Raw genomic sequence first — 18,344 nt, forward strand, 5'->3', positions numbered from 1 at the left:
GGTCCAGGTGTAGATGAGAGGTCTTAATGTAATTTAATTAAATAGGGCTCCAGGGAGACATCCTTCTCCATCTATGGACCTATGAACTAAAAGGACAAGTCATCGGCTCCAAAACTCACTATTTACAACATAGCAAGACATGCACAGGAAAATGCTATAAACATTCTAATTTGAAAATAGGAAACATGGAAGGAAAACAAGGATAACTGGCCTGTAACAGTCTGAAATAATTAATTTTTCTTGACTGGATGTCAAGCCCTGGAAAAAGCCTTCTCTGGCTCTTGCCTTAATGTTTGGATATTTGGTTGAGAGGAATGTGTTTAAGACACATCCTTAATCTCTTGCAAGGGACTCAGTCTGATTAAATACTATCACCTTTTGATTTCTCTAAGGTTTTACCTAAAAGTTATACATTTATACTATCTACTTTCTTCTGTACCACACTTTTGGCAGCCACTTATGACTTTTACCATCTTTGCCATCTTGAGAAACCAGTAACTTTCAAAACTATCTAGTTCTGCTTTTTTCTGTTTAATAATTTGTTCCTCAGTTTATCGGTCTTCTCTCACATTTTAATATAATTAGCAAGGAGAAAACAGGCAGCACTTTTGGCCTTGAGCTATATATCCAAGTTCCTCATTTACAAGTTCTATTCCCACATATTTACAGGGCAGTTTCACTACTCTATGTCACTGAATAAAAGAGGCCTCACCCAGCCTAGTCAGAACTTAGAAGGGTGGAAGGAAAATAGTAACGTGTTCCTCACTTCCTTCTGAACCCACCCTGATGGCATCTTTCAAATCCTGACTTCTAACTTCAAGGGGATTTAGGCTTTCTCTTCCATGCTTCTTAAAATTCTTTGAGTCTCCATCAACTTCCTCCTTCCAAAATCCCTCACACAGTTTTTTTTTTTTTTTTAATTTATTAGTTTCAGGTGTACAAGACAAGGTAATACTTAGAGGCTCATCATTTATATCCCTCACAATGTGGACCCCCCTCTCCCCATCCACTATCCCTCCGACCTCGCATGGAGCCATCACATTATATATATTGCTGTTGTTATAGCAGCACCTCATTTCCAAGTACCAAAATCTGCATTCATATACCATGCTGTGTAACCAATTATTTCTAAGCTTCCGTGGGTCAGGACTCTGGGCATGGTTAAACTGTGTTCTCTGCTCAGGGTTTTCCTAGCTAAAATCAAAGTTTCAATCAGACTTGATCTCCAGCGTGTCTCAGGATCAAAACACTGGGATCTTACGTTGACGACTCATGCCAGTTTTCTCTGAGACCTTTAGATCCCTAACCAGCCAACAGCCATCACTTGGATAGCCAAGTGCTTTAGGACTCTCTATTTCTAACAGTTACGATATCGGACATACATATGATAATAATAATCACTAACGTTCACATCATAGAGACTGGGCATGTATTGAAAGGTAATTAAAAACTACTATAATCATCATTACCACAGTTAATTTGTCCATGAATTACTTAGTGGATTATTGCAGATTCAATATAATACTTGAATTATTCATTTAGAAGTTAAACAGAGCATTAAAATATTCAAGTTTATGTGCAGTTTTAACATTATAAATACAACTTTTCACATGGCAGATTTGCCCATTCTGCTATTGAAATAGCTATTGGAATGCTGACTGAAACCAATAGAGTATACTAAAGATGGTTAATAAATTAAATAACTGAATAGCTAATGAGGAAATAGTTTTACCTCTCTGGGTTCTTTCTACATTGAAAAAAACAACAACTTGTGGAAAAAAATGTTTATCTTGTATATGTGCTTCCTTGTTATGCAAACATCACCCATCTGATAAGTCACCATTTTAGGGGAAATACCTCCATGATGCACTCCCTAACAGTTCCTCCTCTGGCTATTGGTATGTTGTACTTTGTATTTTGATGCTTTATCATCATTACACTGTTATCTCCTAGAGTATGAATACCATAGTGACTTCCATATATAGTATCCAGGTCATGTCATACTGTCTAGTACATAATAAGTTAGCAATAAATGTTTCTTGAAGGAACACTTGAATTAGCTAAAATTTATAGAATAAAATCATTTTTAATGTTTAGAATTGAGTGTATTGATAAAGAACAGGGTGTTATGAACCTAATCCTTGGATAACATCTGACTTACTTGAGTTTGCAAATGGACTAGTTACTTTAACACTCAGGTTTTTATTCCTATAGATAAATGTGCTTATGTTATGCTCAGATTTACCATGCTATCTCTTCTGTGTCCCTTTAAAAGGGGATGTCACTGAAGAAAATGTTATTCAACTCTGTTCTTCCTCTCTCAATTTTCATTCATTTCTACAACTGTATTATTATTTTTAATTTGATTTACTTCTATATTTACACCTACAGCAACATCTGTCAATGTCCTTGTTCTCTTTATATGTTTATATGGATATACTATTGTCTTGAATATTCTCTCTCTCTCTCTCTTCTCTCTCTCTCTCTCTCTCTCTCTCTCTCTCTCTCTCTCTCTCTCTCTCTCTCAATCTCTCTCTCTCCACACACACACACACACACACACTGAAACCATACACACTCATCTCTTAGCTTTTCCAATCCTCTCCTCTAATCAACTACTTTATTTCATTGAATTACCTCAGTTTTTCAATTTCCAGGCTCCCTTGCCTAATGAAGAATCTTATCATAGAGAACCTGTGTTAAGAGAGATTCTCATTCACCCTTTCCTCATCATATCCAATGAACATAATTGTTTTTTCTAACATCTTCAAGGATAATGATAATAATGGTTATTTTATTTCTTCCTTCTCACTCTTTTTTCATATGAATACAATGTTCCACTTTGCCATTGATATTTATAAATCTCTGGCCATTTAATTCATCAAAATATTTTACCACTGAAGTAAATTTCTTGGTCAGAGCCAAAATATAATTTATACAATCTCCATAAATTATTTTATGCATAATTAAGCAATATGAACTATAAGGATATTTCAATCTAGGAAACAAATGATGCCAAAGATCTTTCAGAAAGATTAATCTTAAATTAGTGCCCTGACTTTAGAATAGATAACAGTCTGCTTTGTCTGGTGCTCAAGAGTCACTTTGCCAATTATCCAACATTATCTCCGTTGGTCTTTTCTGTGATGCTTCATCCACTTTTCCTGACATTTTGGGAGCATTTTCCTTCTTCTATATATATTTTATATCTATAGTCATTGTCTATGTAATATTTATATATACCTGCTTCTTATGTTGCCATAAATAGTTCCCTATATCCTTGAAATTTTCACATGGCATAATTATATTGGCTACATATGATTGTACTTTAAGTTTGGACATTTTTTTTTAATTTTTAAGTTTTCTCTTCATCACAGATGATTCTCTGTTGAACATTTCTGTAATGAATCTTTTTGTAGGTAAATAGTTGCCTGAATCTCAAATCATTGCCGTGGAAATTCCCTCATTGATTAACATCAGAACGTAACTTGATGTTTCACATTTCTGCTCATGTAAATGACTCAGTAGGCTCATTAAGTGTATTATTTTAGGATCATTCCATGTATCCTCTAACTAGAAGAATCAGGGTTTGCCAAAACAGGAAGGGAAAGCACTTGCTGATAGTCATTCTGTTAGTAAGTACATAAATTGAGTTTTTATGCAATAATCTGACTATAGAAACTAGTGCCTTTCCACCATGTGTGCAGAAAAGTGACAGAGTACATGCACTCTTTTGCAAGTGGAGTTGCTTGTGAAGAATACTATGAGAAATAGATTACTGTGCAGAAAACTAATTAGCCAGTACTATTTTCATTAAAAAAAAAAGAAGTGTAAGGAAAGAGAATGGAAAGGATTGGGCAGAGGAAGAATTCAAGTTCTGAGGTAATTACAAAAACAGGTGTCTCAACAGACTATATGGGAACTTCTGATGATGGGATGATCCTGTGCTGCATTCTCTACTTGGAATGAGAAGACCAGGTCTTTATACCTCAGTAATAATCAGTTATTGAATATGAGCTTTCCTGGAAGGAGGACATGATTGTGGGCAAGTTGGGAGAAAACATACTCCAACAGAGATCTACAGGTCTTCAAATACTTTTTTTCTTTCTTTCTGAGTTCACTGAGAAATTCTGATTCTAAACAAACAACCACAAAACTTGAACTCTTACTTCAAGTGGACTTGGTTTTAAAGAAACACAATTTTTAAAAAAATATACCTATCTCTATCTCTATCTATAGATAGATAGATAGATAGATAGATTATAGATAGATTGATCGACCGATTGATCGATAGGTAGATAGGTAAACTGACAATTAACTATGTGAACTCGCCACTGTGCGCTTACATTGGCAGCACTGTGCAAACAGCTCGGTAAGGTTTCATAACATTGGTATATCAGTGTCTCACAGCTGTGTTCGAGTCAACGTGTGGCGGTGTCTTGCTGAGTGGTGTTCATTATTGTTGTTGCATGTTTTTATGTGCTATTGCAAGAATGTCTGAGCCTGAATTAGAGCAACAAACAAACATTAAATTTCTTGTTAAACCTGGCAAAAGTGGAAGTGAAATTAGGGACATGTTAGTCCAAGTTTATGGGGATAATGCCATGAAGAAAACAGCAGTGTACAAATGCATTAAACATTTTTCATAGGGGAGAGAACATGTCACTGATGAAGAGAGGTCAGGGCAGCCAGTAACTAGCAGCACTGACAAAAACATTGCAAAAATTTGTGGAATTGTGCATCAAAATTGTCGTCTGACTATGAGAAGCATAGCAGACAAACTAAACATTGATAGATAAACAGTTAGGAAAATCTTAACTGAAAAGCTTGACATTAGAAAGGTGTGTGCATATATGGTCCCAAAGGACCTCTTGCATCACAACAATGCACCAGCTCGCACGACATTGTCTGTGAGGGAGTTTTTAGCCAGTAAACAAAGAACTATTTTGAAACACCCTCCCTACTCTCCTGATCTGACCCCCAATGACTTCTTTCTTTACCTGAAGATGAAAAAAATGAAGACATTTTGATGACATTCTAGACATCAAGAGTAGGTAATATGATGACAGCTCTGATGGACATTCCAGAAAAAGAATTCCAAAATTGTGTTAAAGGCACTGGTGTCGGTGCATAGCTTCCCAAGGGGAGTACTTCAAAGGTGACCATAGTGATATTCAGCAGTATATCACTATGTCCCTGATTTCACTTCCATGTTTGCCAGGTTTAACAAGAAATTTAATGTTTGTTTGTTGCTCTAATGCAGGCTCAGACATTCTTTCAATAGCACATAAAAACATGCAACAACAATAATGAACACTACTCAGCAAGACACTGCCAGAGGTATGTAGCACTTTTTCTAGGACGAGTTCGCGAACTAAATTGTCAAACTGCAATGTGTGTGTGTATGTGTGTTTGTGCGTGTGTGATCATATTTAATGGTAAGAAACTTGAAGCTTTACTCCTAATTAAGGTACAAGTTAGGAAAGTGCCTCCAGTGTCCCCACTTCTCTCAATATTGTGCTGAAAGTTCAAGCTAATGAAATATCAAAGAAAACGAAATAACTGGGAGGAAATAAAAATGTCTGCCTTTACAGATGATATGATTTCTATGTAGAAAACCCAAAGTAATGTACAAAATCACTCCTGAAAGTCATAATATACAATCATAACATTGTTGCAGGATATGAGGTTAATATGCAAAAACCAATCACTTTACCATTGCAATGACCAGGTGAAATTTGAAATTAGAAACAAAATGTTTACACTAGCATCCAAAATAAATAAAATACTTACACGTAAATCTAATAAAATGTGTGCAAAATTTAAATGAAAAAACTACAGAATTTTGATGAACAAAATCAAAGAACTAAACAAATGGAGAAATTCCAAGTTCATGGATAGGATAATAAATATTGTCAAGATTTCAGTTTTTCCCAGCTTGATCTAGAAATCGAATCAAATCTCAATCAAACTCCCAGAAAGTTATTTTATTGATGTTGACAAAATGATTCTAAAATTTATAAGAACAAATTTGGAAGACTGATACTACCTGACTTCATGACTTTCTATAAATCGGCAGTAATCGAGACAATGTAGTATTTGTGAAAAATAGATTAGCACATCAATGTGAGAGATTAGAGACCTCAGAAATAGACTCCCCTAAATATACCTACTGATCTTTACAAAGGAGCAAAGGCTATACCATGGAGCAAAAACAGTATTTTCAACAAATGATGCTGAAGCGACTCAGCATCCACATGCAAAAAAAAAAAAAAAAGTATCTAGACACAGACCTTATAGCATTCTCAAAAATTAACTCAAAATGGACCACTGACTTAAATGTAAAATGCCAAATTACAAAACTATTACAACATAACATAGAAGAAAACCTACATTACCTTGGGTGTGGTGATGAATTTTCAGATACAACCAAAAAGGCATGATCCATGAAAGAAATAATTGATAAACTGGACCTTGTTAAAATAAAAAAATGTCCATTCTGTGAAAGACAATGCCAAGAGAATGAGAAGGCAATATGATAAAGGACTGTTATCCTAATATAAAATTAACTCTTAAAACTCAAGGGTAAGGAAACAAACAACATAATTAAAAAAATAGGCCAAAGACCTTAATAGACACCTCACCAGAGAAGATACACAGATGGCAAATATACATATGAAAAGATGCATGAGAACATGTCACTAGGGAATTACAAACTAAAACAGCAAGATATCACTACACACCTATTTGAATGGCCCACATCCAAAACCTTGACATAGTCAAATGATAGTAGAATGTAAACCAATAGGAATCCTCACTAAAAAACTGGTGGGAATTCAAATAGTACATTCCATTTCAATGACAGATTGACTATTTCTTATAAAACTAAACATACTCTTACCATGCAATCCAGCAGTTGCACTCCCTGATATTTACCCAAAGGAACAGAAAACACCTACGCACAAAAACCTATATAGTAATGTTCATGGTAGCTTTATTCCTCATTGCCAAAACTTGGAAGTAACCAAGTTGTCCTGTAGATTAACAGCTAAATAAAATGTGATACATCCAGACAATGGAATTTACTCAGGGCTAAAATGAAATGAGTTATCATGGCATTAAAATACAGGAAGGACCTTAAATGTGTATTACTAAATCATAGAGCCAATCTGAAAAGACCACATACTGTATTTTTTCAACTATGGTATTCTGAAAAAGGAAATAAAAACATGTATACAGTTATAACTTCAGTGTTTCAGGAGTTGAAGGGGGGGTGAATAGGTGAAGCATAGATGAGTTTTAGGGCAGTAGATATATTCTGTATAATACCATACTGATAGTTATATATCATCATCCATTTGTCCAAACCCATAGAATGTGCAACAACAAAAGTAAACAGTATATAAACTATGGACTTTGGGTGATAATGAGGTGTCAATATAGATTCATCAATTGTAAATTTGCCACTCTAGTAAAGGACGTTGGTAATGGAGGAGGCAGCACATATGTGAGTGCAGGGTGTACATGAGAATTCCCCGTCTTTTTTTTCAATTTTACTGTGAAACTTAATCTGCTTTAAAACAATAAAGTCTTAACAAAATAAAATTGTATCAGATGGTTTTAATATCATTGCATTATGCTGTCATATCATTTTTTTTGTTGCTGGTTTTGGACTTCCTGAAGAGACTTTAGTTTTTATAAACATATACTTGTAATTTAGAAAGTGAATCAAAATGAGGTGTAATACAGAATAACATGAATAGCTTTGAAACAGTGACCATATAGTAAGTTAGAATATATTTTATGTGACTACATGTATATTTTCTAATATTTTTTCCTCCAGATAGTAGTATACTTCTCATTTTAAGAGTGCAAATGAATACTTCTTGAAATAGTGTCTGAAATAATCGTTGTGTTTAAAAATATTAGGCACACAGAAATAGCTGACAGTGTGACTTAATGTGAAAGTGAAATATATGTTTCTTAATAATGGGAAAATATTATAAATCCTTTCCAGGAAGTATTGACTGGATGGTTCTCATATATTAGAATATATGTACAGAACACAGATGGTGGAATTGTTATGTATTGATGATATCTCCTGGTTTATGGGGTAGTTTCAAACTAAGAACAATTATATATTAATTTTTTGGCCAGGTTTTAAAGAGTTAAATTAGGAGAGTGTCTCACACTTCAGATCACTGTTGTGCATTAGTCCACACATGGAAAGGAATGGTACTTTTTCTGTTCTAGCAACAGAGCAATGAAAGGATCAGCCATCTGCTATCACCCTTATTTCCAATAAGCCTATGTTAACCTAGCAGAAAATGTAAGCTACACATAAATAATTCTCTGTGTGCTGACATGAGTCTCCTCTCAATTAGAATATTCAAATTGCTCAACTCTTAAAAATTACCCCTTGGAAACCCTTGCTGCTTCTCAGCTCAAATCAAGCACACATGAGTTGCAGGGTGCCATGCACCACGCACTAGTAATACATGATTCTCATTTCTAATAACATGGCCTCTGAACACTCTGCCATCACTCATTTCTAAAATCAAACTTAGAAATAAGTCACTTTGGATTCTATTAACTTCTTATTTTAGAAAAGTCCATATTGAAAAGGTCACAATTCCAAAAAATAACTAGGAGATTTTACACATGTAGACAGCCCTGGGGGTCTGAAGCTTCTGAGTAGTATGTGTTCTAAAAGAATCTGAGAGTTTTTGTTTCTCACGTAGATAGATAGATAGATGATAGGTGGATAGCTAGCTAGCTAGATAATAGAGATCAAAATCTCCAATCTACTTCAAGTGTCTTTCCCTTCATAGTGCTTCCGGAACATCACACCACATGTTCCTAGTTTTATCATTGCTGTAATTGCTCCTCCTTATACTCCTGATGTTAAAGGGCTTAGAGCTTAACTTTCATTTGTGTACTGTGTTTCCCTGAAAATAAGACTTAACCGGAAAATGAGCCCTAGTATGATTTTTCAGGGTGACATCCCCTGAACATAAGCCCTAATGCATCTCTTGGAGCAAAACTGACTATAAGACCCGGTCTTATTTTCGGGGAAACATGGTCTATGCCATCCTTAGGTTATCATTTCCAGACTCACCAATTACCAAATGTTGTCTTTCAGCTCCAGTTTCACTTTGGAATGCCAATAACATGTACCTAGATATTTCTTTTTGGATAAATGTCAATAATTTTAATCTCTTCCTGTCTTTATATCATTTATCGTGATCTGACATACAATTTATACTTACTCCTTTGCAAATATATTTTCGTCTCTCCATCCCTCTCACCTTCCAACATGTAAGCTCTCACCAGGGCAAGTACGTTTATCTCTTTTCTTCATTACTGTATCCCTAGGACAAATAATAGTTAGACACATAATAGGTACTAGGTAAATAATTGTTAAATGAATAATCTATCACTGTTAATCTCCTAAAGTTTTGAGGCATCTCTTTGGTCCTTATGAAAGCAATTTTCATTAATTTTAAAACCTAGAGGTAATATCAAATTACATTGTCATTTAAGGATTATTAAGTAGATTTTAGCTAAGAATAAGAATAATTCTCATGCCTTTTGCTTTTTGGTTCGGACAGGCCTTCATTACTGTCTGAGATCTCACATTTACCTTTGTTTTGCTACTTTTTATATTGTCTTTTCAATGTTAAAACTCCAATACAACTGAAATAATGTGCACATTATAAAATAGGAAAAAAATTATTAATTTACTCAAACGTGTAATTGCCGTAATTCTAGAATAATATGCTTCTTAATCATAAATCATATTATTACATTTCAATTAAATTAGTATTAGTATTTTATATTTTAATATTGACTATGTATTAGGCCTGATGCTAAGTACTTCAAAGGAATTATATCACGTAATACTCAGATCTCTATAAAGGGCATTATTAAATTTATCTTAATAGGTTGAAGTAAGAATGATTCAGAAAACATAATTACGTTGCCCAAACAACTGAGAAAGCTGAGATTATAATTGGGGTTTTATCTCAAATGCCATGCTCTAAAAAAACAAGAAAATCTGAAAGTTCAAAACCCTGAATATTTACTTCTTTAAAAAGTATATTGGCTATCCATCCCCCATTATGTTTTCATAAGTAGGATTCTTGAGTGATATGGAGAAATTTATAATAACTATGTTTTATATTGTTTGTACCGTAACCATGCATAGATTTATCTGATGTAAGTATTAAAAGGTTTTCATATTTTGTTTTTATTTTCTTTTAGAATCAAATCACAGCAACATATAAGAAGAAAATATATCACCAATCGTAAGGTGAAGTATAAGGTACAGTTTTTGTGTGTTATATCTGCCATATTAAAAATGTTATATATATTATACATTTTGGTCATATGGTTTCTCTTAAAAGTCTTTATAGCTATATTGAGATATTTAGAGGTTTGGCAGATCAATTTTCTTCTGTTTGTTTTTTTTTTAATTTAAATATCGTTATCCTATCACTTTCCCTAATAAATTTTGGAACTCATTCAAATAGGCACACTTTTCAAATAAGCTTGATTTTTACATTTGTTTCTAAATTTCCTTTAAAAAAGGTGAAACTCAAGGAACAGACTGGCACATAAAATCAATTGCTCTCAATAAATATATTACTACATTTCAATATTTTAAAACTATTTCTAAAATGTAATTTTGTGTATATGTGTGTTTGGAATATATATACATAGAGAAATGAGCTTGCATATGTTTTATTAATCACTCATACTTTTTGCTAGTATAAATCTCTTTACTAATGAACACTGACTTTATGTTCCATAACATCTATTTAAAATTCAGACAGTAGAGATCTAAATGGTCCTGGTTATTAATCATCATTTACCTGTGTAAATCTGTTTATAGATAAGTTTTAGTAAAACAATAATATTTATGTTTAAATAAAAGGTATAATAAGAATAGATATTAAAAAAATTAATAACTTGTCGATAAAAATACACTTTGACTATTTGTAAGTGTCTAATAGCATCTGATACAAAATAGCCTTGCATTGTAAGAAAAATCTTGAATACTTGAATTTCTTATAAAAGATGAAATATAGGGATAAAAACCATGAGATCAAAAATACTATTTTTATTGACTCTGTATAAATTATACTTCATCACACATATAGTATATAATTGCCTGACATTTCAGTTAAGTATGCATACTTGTTATTAAATCTTGCTTATTTATATCAATGGAAAGGATTGAAAATGTTGATATTTCAAAACGTTTGTTATTTTCAAAGTCAAATTCTATTGTTTCATATAATGGGTTTTTCATTATTTTACAATGATGACTCTTAATATGGATTTGCTCGTGTGATAATACATTGAATGCAAAAACAAGAAACCAAAATCTAAACCAAATTGTGTTCCATTGAATTTAAAGATAAAAGGTAATAAAGTTTTCAAGTGTAGGTTCCTCCTGTTTTGTCTCCACCACATCCCCACCGCTTGCATGGACACTAACACCTTGATGGTGTTGGAATCTCTGAGCAAGGGTGAGTGTAGTTATCACATAGATTCAGAATTTATTTGTGTTGCAAAAAAAATTGTTTGAAAATGCCTTTTTGAGTGCAGGAAAATGTGGGAGTTTGTACTGATTGCCTTTGTCAATTAGATCCTACCCATGTCTTTAGATGAACTTTATACTAAATCTTCCTTAAACTTTGACTCTTAAAAGTCATTCGTAAAATTCTGTTGTAGAATATAACATTTAAGGTCTCAAATATCAAGACAATATTTGTATATAGTGAAGGAAGACAGATTTGGGATTAATCTTCTTGACACAGGAAATTTTTGCTACTACTTTGATTAGTGTGTTTGTAATTTTCCTCTCTATCTACAACCTACATCTTTTCTTCTTCTTCTTTTTTTTTTTTTTTTTTTTTTTAATTTCTGGCTTACATCCAACAGTGTCCTACATAAAGGACATAGGCTTACTTTTCAAAAGAATGCTCGTACTGTAAATCTCTTCTATAACTTATAACAGGAAAACTTTCATCAAACTTTTCTTAGAAAGCCAGTTTTCAGAAAGGTATATATGTCCACTTTAAATATTGAATTGCCTTTACATTAGAATTCAAAGTATACCTGTTGTTTAATGGAACAGAACTACAAATTGTGTTATAAATTGTAAAATAGTTAATAGCTGTTCCATAATTTAAAAAAAAAAAAATCCCAAGTTTGGTAGACATTCAAATAAACAGTTTTATTCATTGAAATAAAAGGAATATGAGTAATTTATACATATTAACTCTCAAAATGTATCTAATCTCATTTTTGTTGGATTATCATTTTCTTTTACAATTATGGAAAATTACATAATACATGTTTACTTGATTGTTATATAATATTTATTCTTCCCTTTTCTCATCTCAAAAATGTCAGTACTAATATATTGCTATTTCATAAATTTGTAAAACACTATTTCATATAATTTATATTAGAAAAAAAATGTAATCTATCTGCTGTACTTACCCAATGGTAATTTTAGCGATTTTTTTGTTTCTTTCCATGTGCCTTTCTTAATCCAATAAGTAGTCATTATATGCTTACATAAAAAAAAAAAAAAAAAAAAAAACATTCAGTAGGCTCCTTTTTTGTTTTATTTATGGTTTCTTTGCTATTAAAAAGCTTATTAGTTTGACATAATCCCTTATGTTTATTTTTTCTCTTACTGCCTTTGCCCAAGGGGCTATATCAGTAAAAATATTACTTCGGCTAATGTCTGTAAACTTGCTTCCTATATTTTCTTCTAGGAGTTTTACGGTTTCATATCTTATATTTCATTCTTTAATACATTTTCAATTTATTCTTCTATATTGTGTAAGGAGGTAGTTTGGCTTCATTTTGCATGTGTCTGGCCTGGTTTCCCAGCGCCATTTATTGAATAGACTGTCTTTACCCCAAAGTGCATTCTTGCTTCCATTGTTGTAGATTAAATAACCATATAAGCATGGATTTATTTCTGGGCTCTCTATTCTGTTCTATTCATCTACGTGTCTGTTTTTATACCAGTGCCATGCTCTTTTGATTACTGTAGCCTTGTAGTATAATCTGATGTCAGGTTTTGTGATACCTCCACTTTGTCCTTATTTCTCAAGATTGCCGAGCCTATCCGGGGTCTTTTGTGGTTCCATATAAATTTTAGGATTATATGTTCTATTTCCGTGAAAAATGTCCTTGGTAATTTGATAGGAATTGAGTTGAATCTGTATATTGCCTTAGGCAGTATGCACATTTTAATGATATTAATTTTTCCTATTCGTGAACATAGTATATGTTTCCATCTATTTGTATCTTCTTTAATTTCTCTCTTCAATGTCTTTTAATTTTCTGAGTACAGGAGAAGATATTTGTCAATGATATATCTGATAAGGGGTTAATATCCAAATTTATAGAAAAACTCATTCAACTTAACATCAAAAAAACAAACAATCCAATTAAAAAATGTGCAAAGAACATGAAGAAATATTTTTTCTAAAGAGGACATACAAATGACAAACTGACATATGAAAAAGTGCTCAACTTCACTAATCATTAGAGAAACGCAAATTAAAACCACAATGAGATACCATCTCACTCTGGTCAGAATGGCTCTCAACAACAAATCAACTAACAACAAGTGCTGGTAGGGATGTGGAGAAAAGCAAACCCTCGCCCACTGTTGGTGGGACTGAAGATTAGTGCAGACACTATGGAAAACAGTATTTTCAAAAAATTGAAAATGGAACTACCTTATGACCCAGCAATTTTATTCTAGTGTATCTATCCAAAGACTTCCAAAATGCTAATTTGAAAAAAAAATCTATGCACCCCTATGTTTATTACAGCACTATTCACAATAGCCAAGACATAGAAACAAACAAAATGTCCATCGGTAAACAACCGATTAAGAAAAAAAGGTACATTTATACAATGGAGTATTAAACAGCCATAAAGAAGAATGAAATCTTACCATTTGCAATGATATGGATGGATCGAGAGAACATTATGCTAAGTGATATAAGTCAGACAGAGAAAGACAAATACCATATTATCTCACTTATATGTGGAATCTAAAGAATAGAATAAATGAACAAATTCATCAGAAACAGTCTCAGAAGCAGAGGAAATACTGAGGGTTGCTAGATGGGAGAGAGGGTAGGGATGAGGGAGGAGAGGGGATTAGAAAGCACAATTGGTAACTACAAGATTGCCACAGGGATACGAAAGTCAATTTGGGGAAATTAATCAATAATTTTGTAAATATTTTGTAGGGTATCCGATGGACACTTGTCATATTAGGGAGACCATTTCAGGGATGCTCTAGGTGCCTGATCACTGTGCTGTACACCTGAAGCTGAATAATAATGAATGTCAACTATAATTTAGTGTATATATGTATATATCTATATCTATATCTATATCTATCTGTCTATCATCTATCTATCTATCTATCTATCTATCTATCTATCTATCTATCTATCTATCATCTATCATCTATCTATAAGTTGAAATGGAGTACAGCATATGGAATAGAGACAGTGGAAATGTAATGGCTACATGTGATGTCAGAGGGTTAGTAGATTGGGGGAGGGGAGTTATCACTTCGGAAGAGGTATAAAGGATAAATGTCTAACTATTACAGTGCTTTGTACACATGGAACTAATCAAAAAAGAAATAACAAATAATAAAATCAATTAACTATTTAAAACAAAAATATATGAATATAAACAATCAGACAAACAAAGAAACCAAGTAAATCGTATAACTTTATACATGGCAGTATGTAATAAACTGTTTAAGTCTATAGTCATTAATATGATTACATATTACATATGACTATTGTTGAATACTCCCAGTAAATGACTGGAGTTTGTGGATTCATTTACTCCTCAAAATCACCCAACAATATAGGTATGATTATTAATTTCCAGGAAAATTGTGGGTAAATAGAAAGACCATAATTTTATAGGACTTTAAACAGGTAATTTCAAATACAAACTGAACCCAAAATAGAACGTGATTCTATTAAGTCCAGGGTTGCTTATGCTTGTGTTCTTAAGCACAAAGGAGTAAAACATCATCAAAAGGAGGCCAAGCAATCAGCATGGGGACTCTCCCTGCAGTAGGTCACATGGAGTTGATTTGCTTGCCTGTGTTTGGTTTCAACTGGTAAAAAATCTGGTTTCTAGTTGCAGTTGTTGAGATATATGTAATTCTATTAGAAAAAGGAAAAAAAAAAAGTAATTCTAAAGAGGAACGGCAGGGACTACCCTGTTAGAGAAAAGAAACCTCAACATTTTCATATCTTCTGCTTCTATTTGTTTGGATGTTAGAGTCCATGGCAAGGAGAGTTTGTACCTATTTCTCTAGGATGAATGTTTTCTCTTGTCATGTTGCCACAGTAGATACGTAAGCACCTTTTCTCCTCTGGGGGATACAATTAGGTTGACAGTTTATGAGAGAGAATGTGATTATATACTTTCAAGCTTCTTACATATTTGTTGATTAACAACATTTTTCATGTTTCTTAAAGTCAAATATCCATTTTGCTTAGTGAACAGTGTCATTAATTAAATAATGTCTCAAAAAAAAAACTTCCTCCCATTCTGTATTAAATCTATCACTTTAATATTTCAAATAATACCAAAATCTTCAACTTCTTAAAAAAAAACACATTCACAATAAACATTTTTTTTTTACTTCAGTTATCACATACTTGAAGTTTAATTTATATAAATCAGAGAAAATCATTTTAGTGTATATTTACAAATAAATATTTTTTTTCTGGGAAGATAAAGTAAAATAATTATTTAAAATGAATATTTAAAGTACAATATCTTTAAGTTAACTGCAAAATTTCTCAAATATTTCTTTGTTTCTAAATAGTCTAGTATTTTACATTTTAATTATTTTCTCTTCTATAATTATCTATGCTGTAAGTTAAACTACTAGATTTTTCCTTTTTCCAAAAATACATCTTTCACCTCTTACAAATGCCAAGTCCTTCTTACCAAGTTTATCTTCAGAACTATAGTTAATTAACTGTATTAAGGATAGAGTCCTTAATTTATTTATGTTTATAGTCTACCTTTCTGCCTCTCCAGCTTGGCATATGATGGATTTGTAAATATGAATTCAATTTAACTAAAGGATGCAAATAATGAAGAGCTACTTTAATAGAATACGCTTCCTAAAATGTTCAAAGAAGTCTCAGAGATCAGAGGTTGAGTGAGAGGTGAGAGGAAAATCTTGACTTTTGACATATTAGCATGAATTGGTTTATTGGATTAGCACATTTTTAGTCTGGATGGCTGTGAAGGCATGGACTGTGAAGGATGTATTGGATTGACATGTCTCCATTGGATTAGAGGATGGGGAGGGGCAGTCAAGGGCTGCTGACCTTACCTGAGCTGAGCTTTCAGATGTCAAGTAGCTGATTAACCTGCCATATAATATGTCCTTGATTAAAGAAACAGTGCCCAAATCCTGGATATTTTCACTTTTTTCCTATAAATTATTGGATACCCATTCTAAGCCAGATGCGAAGTGATTGAGACATAATTTAATTTGATGTTTAGACTACGAGGTCAGACAATTAAGTTCATGAACTCCTAGAAAAAGTGCTACATACCTCTTTGCTGAATATCAGTACATCACTAAGGTCACCTTCGAAGTACTCTTCTTGGGAAGCTATGCACTGATGCCAGTACCCAGTCCACCCTTCAAAGCAATTTTGGAACTCTTTTTCTGGAATGGCCATCAGAGCTGTCATCATATTATCCTCAATGTCCTGAATGTCATCAAAATGTCTCCCTTCCAAAATTTCCTTTATTTTCAGGTAAAGAAAGAAGTCTTTGGGGGCCATATCAGGTGAGTAGGGTGGGTGTTTCAATACAGTTATTTGTTTACTGCCTAAAAACTCCCCCACAGACGGTGCCCTATGAGCTGGTGCATTGTCGAGATGCAAGAGCCATGAATTGTTGGCGAAAAGTTCAGGTCTTCTAACTTTTTCACACAGAATTTTCAGCACTTCCAAATAGTAAACTTGGTGAACTGTTTGTCCACTTGGTACAAATTCATAATGAATAATCCCTCTCATATCAAAAAAGGTTAGCACATCATTGCAACAAGTTCAGGAATTTAATTGTCACACCTCATAATCCAACTTTATTTTCTTCATTTTATTTATGAGGAAGTTAAACCTGGATTAGTTGTGAGGGCTTCTGGCACAAAAAAAATTGCTATTTACTATTAGGAACATGAGGATGTATATGATTTTATTCATGGACATATGGCAGAGGCACTCTGGTATTTAGGCTTTCTTAAAAATTATTGATTCATGATTATCTTCTCACATTTTTACCTCCTGCTTTTCTTCACGTGAAATACTAGAACTTCTGTTTCAAATCCCTTCAAAATATGTGCAAAATTTTGTTTCTTTATGCATTTTATGCCTAGAGTTTACATAACTTTCATGAAATTTTCAATAGATCTGTGATTAAAATTTTTTTATGTAAATGAAAACAACAACAAAAGGATACAAAAATCATACTGATAAATGGGTCTTTTGGAAAACACAGCTGCATTTGTAAATGCCTTCTAGTTAATTAAATTATGCAATAATTGATCTACACAAATAATGAATCGTCATCTGAATAAAGTTCTTGAATTCTGGGAGGAGATTTTTAAGACATTTAAAAAAAAACATAACGTAACTTCTATACATATCTTCTGACTTAATTGCTATGTGTTTAGTTATATATTTTATAGAATTTACTAGAGGCTAAACTGTAGTAAGCAGCTGTTGTTTCAATATACAATGTTTTGTATTTAACACTACTGTATGATATTGTCATAATTGTGTATACTGTTGCTCAACCTTTCCTTAAATTTAAGTCATTCTCACCAGCCTCACATCCCCACGTATCACAGAATCTCAATTCCCGTATATCATCTTTTCTTAAGGTTTTGCCATTTGTGAGCCAAAAATGGTGATGACATTAGCTATTGATATATTAGCTATCTGTTACTGCCTCCAAAATTTAATTCTCTATTGAGGTTAAGATTTGCAACTTCCAAAAATTTCCAAGCAATGACTCAAACACTGAGGAATTCTCTTCTACAACAGGACTGTGAAGGTTTTTATTGTGTGTGTGTTTGTGTGTGTGTGTGTGTGTGTGTGTGTGTGTGTGTGTGTGTGTGAGATGCAGCGTGTTTAAATAGGGGCCCATGACCTATTTCAAATCATGTTATTCCATCTCATGAGTTTTTTGTGTAATTATATTGTATGTACTGTGCCAGGCAACGCGATGGAGGTTAG

General features: G+C 32.9%; 1 protein-coding gene across 1 annotated transcript in view; it reads left to right on the top strand.

Annotated features, from left to right (window-relative positions):
* Positions 1-18,344, top strand: part of CDH18 (cadherin 18) — an 870,012-nt gene that overhangs the window by 252,263 nt on the left and 599,405 nt on the right. Inside the window, exon 2 of the mRNA XM_081054270.1 lies at positions 10,264-10,324. The gene's annotated coding sequence lies outside the window, so the exon portion shown is untranslated. The remainder of the gene's footprint in view (positions 1-10,263; positions 10,325-18,344) is intronic.

Source organism: Rhinolophus hipposideros (genome assembly GCF_964194185.1).
Source record: "Rhinolophus hipposideros genome assembly, chromosome: 7".
NCBI lineage: Eukaryota > Metazoa > Chordata > Mammalia > Chiroptera > Rhinolophidae > Rhinolophus > Rhinolophus hipposideros.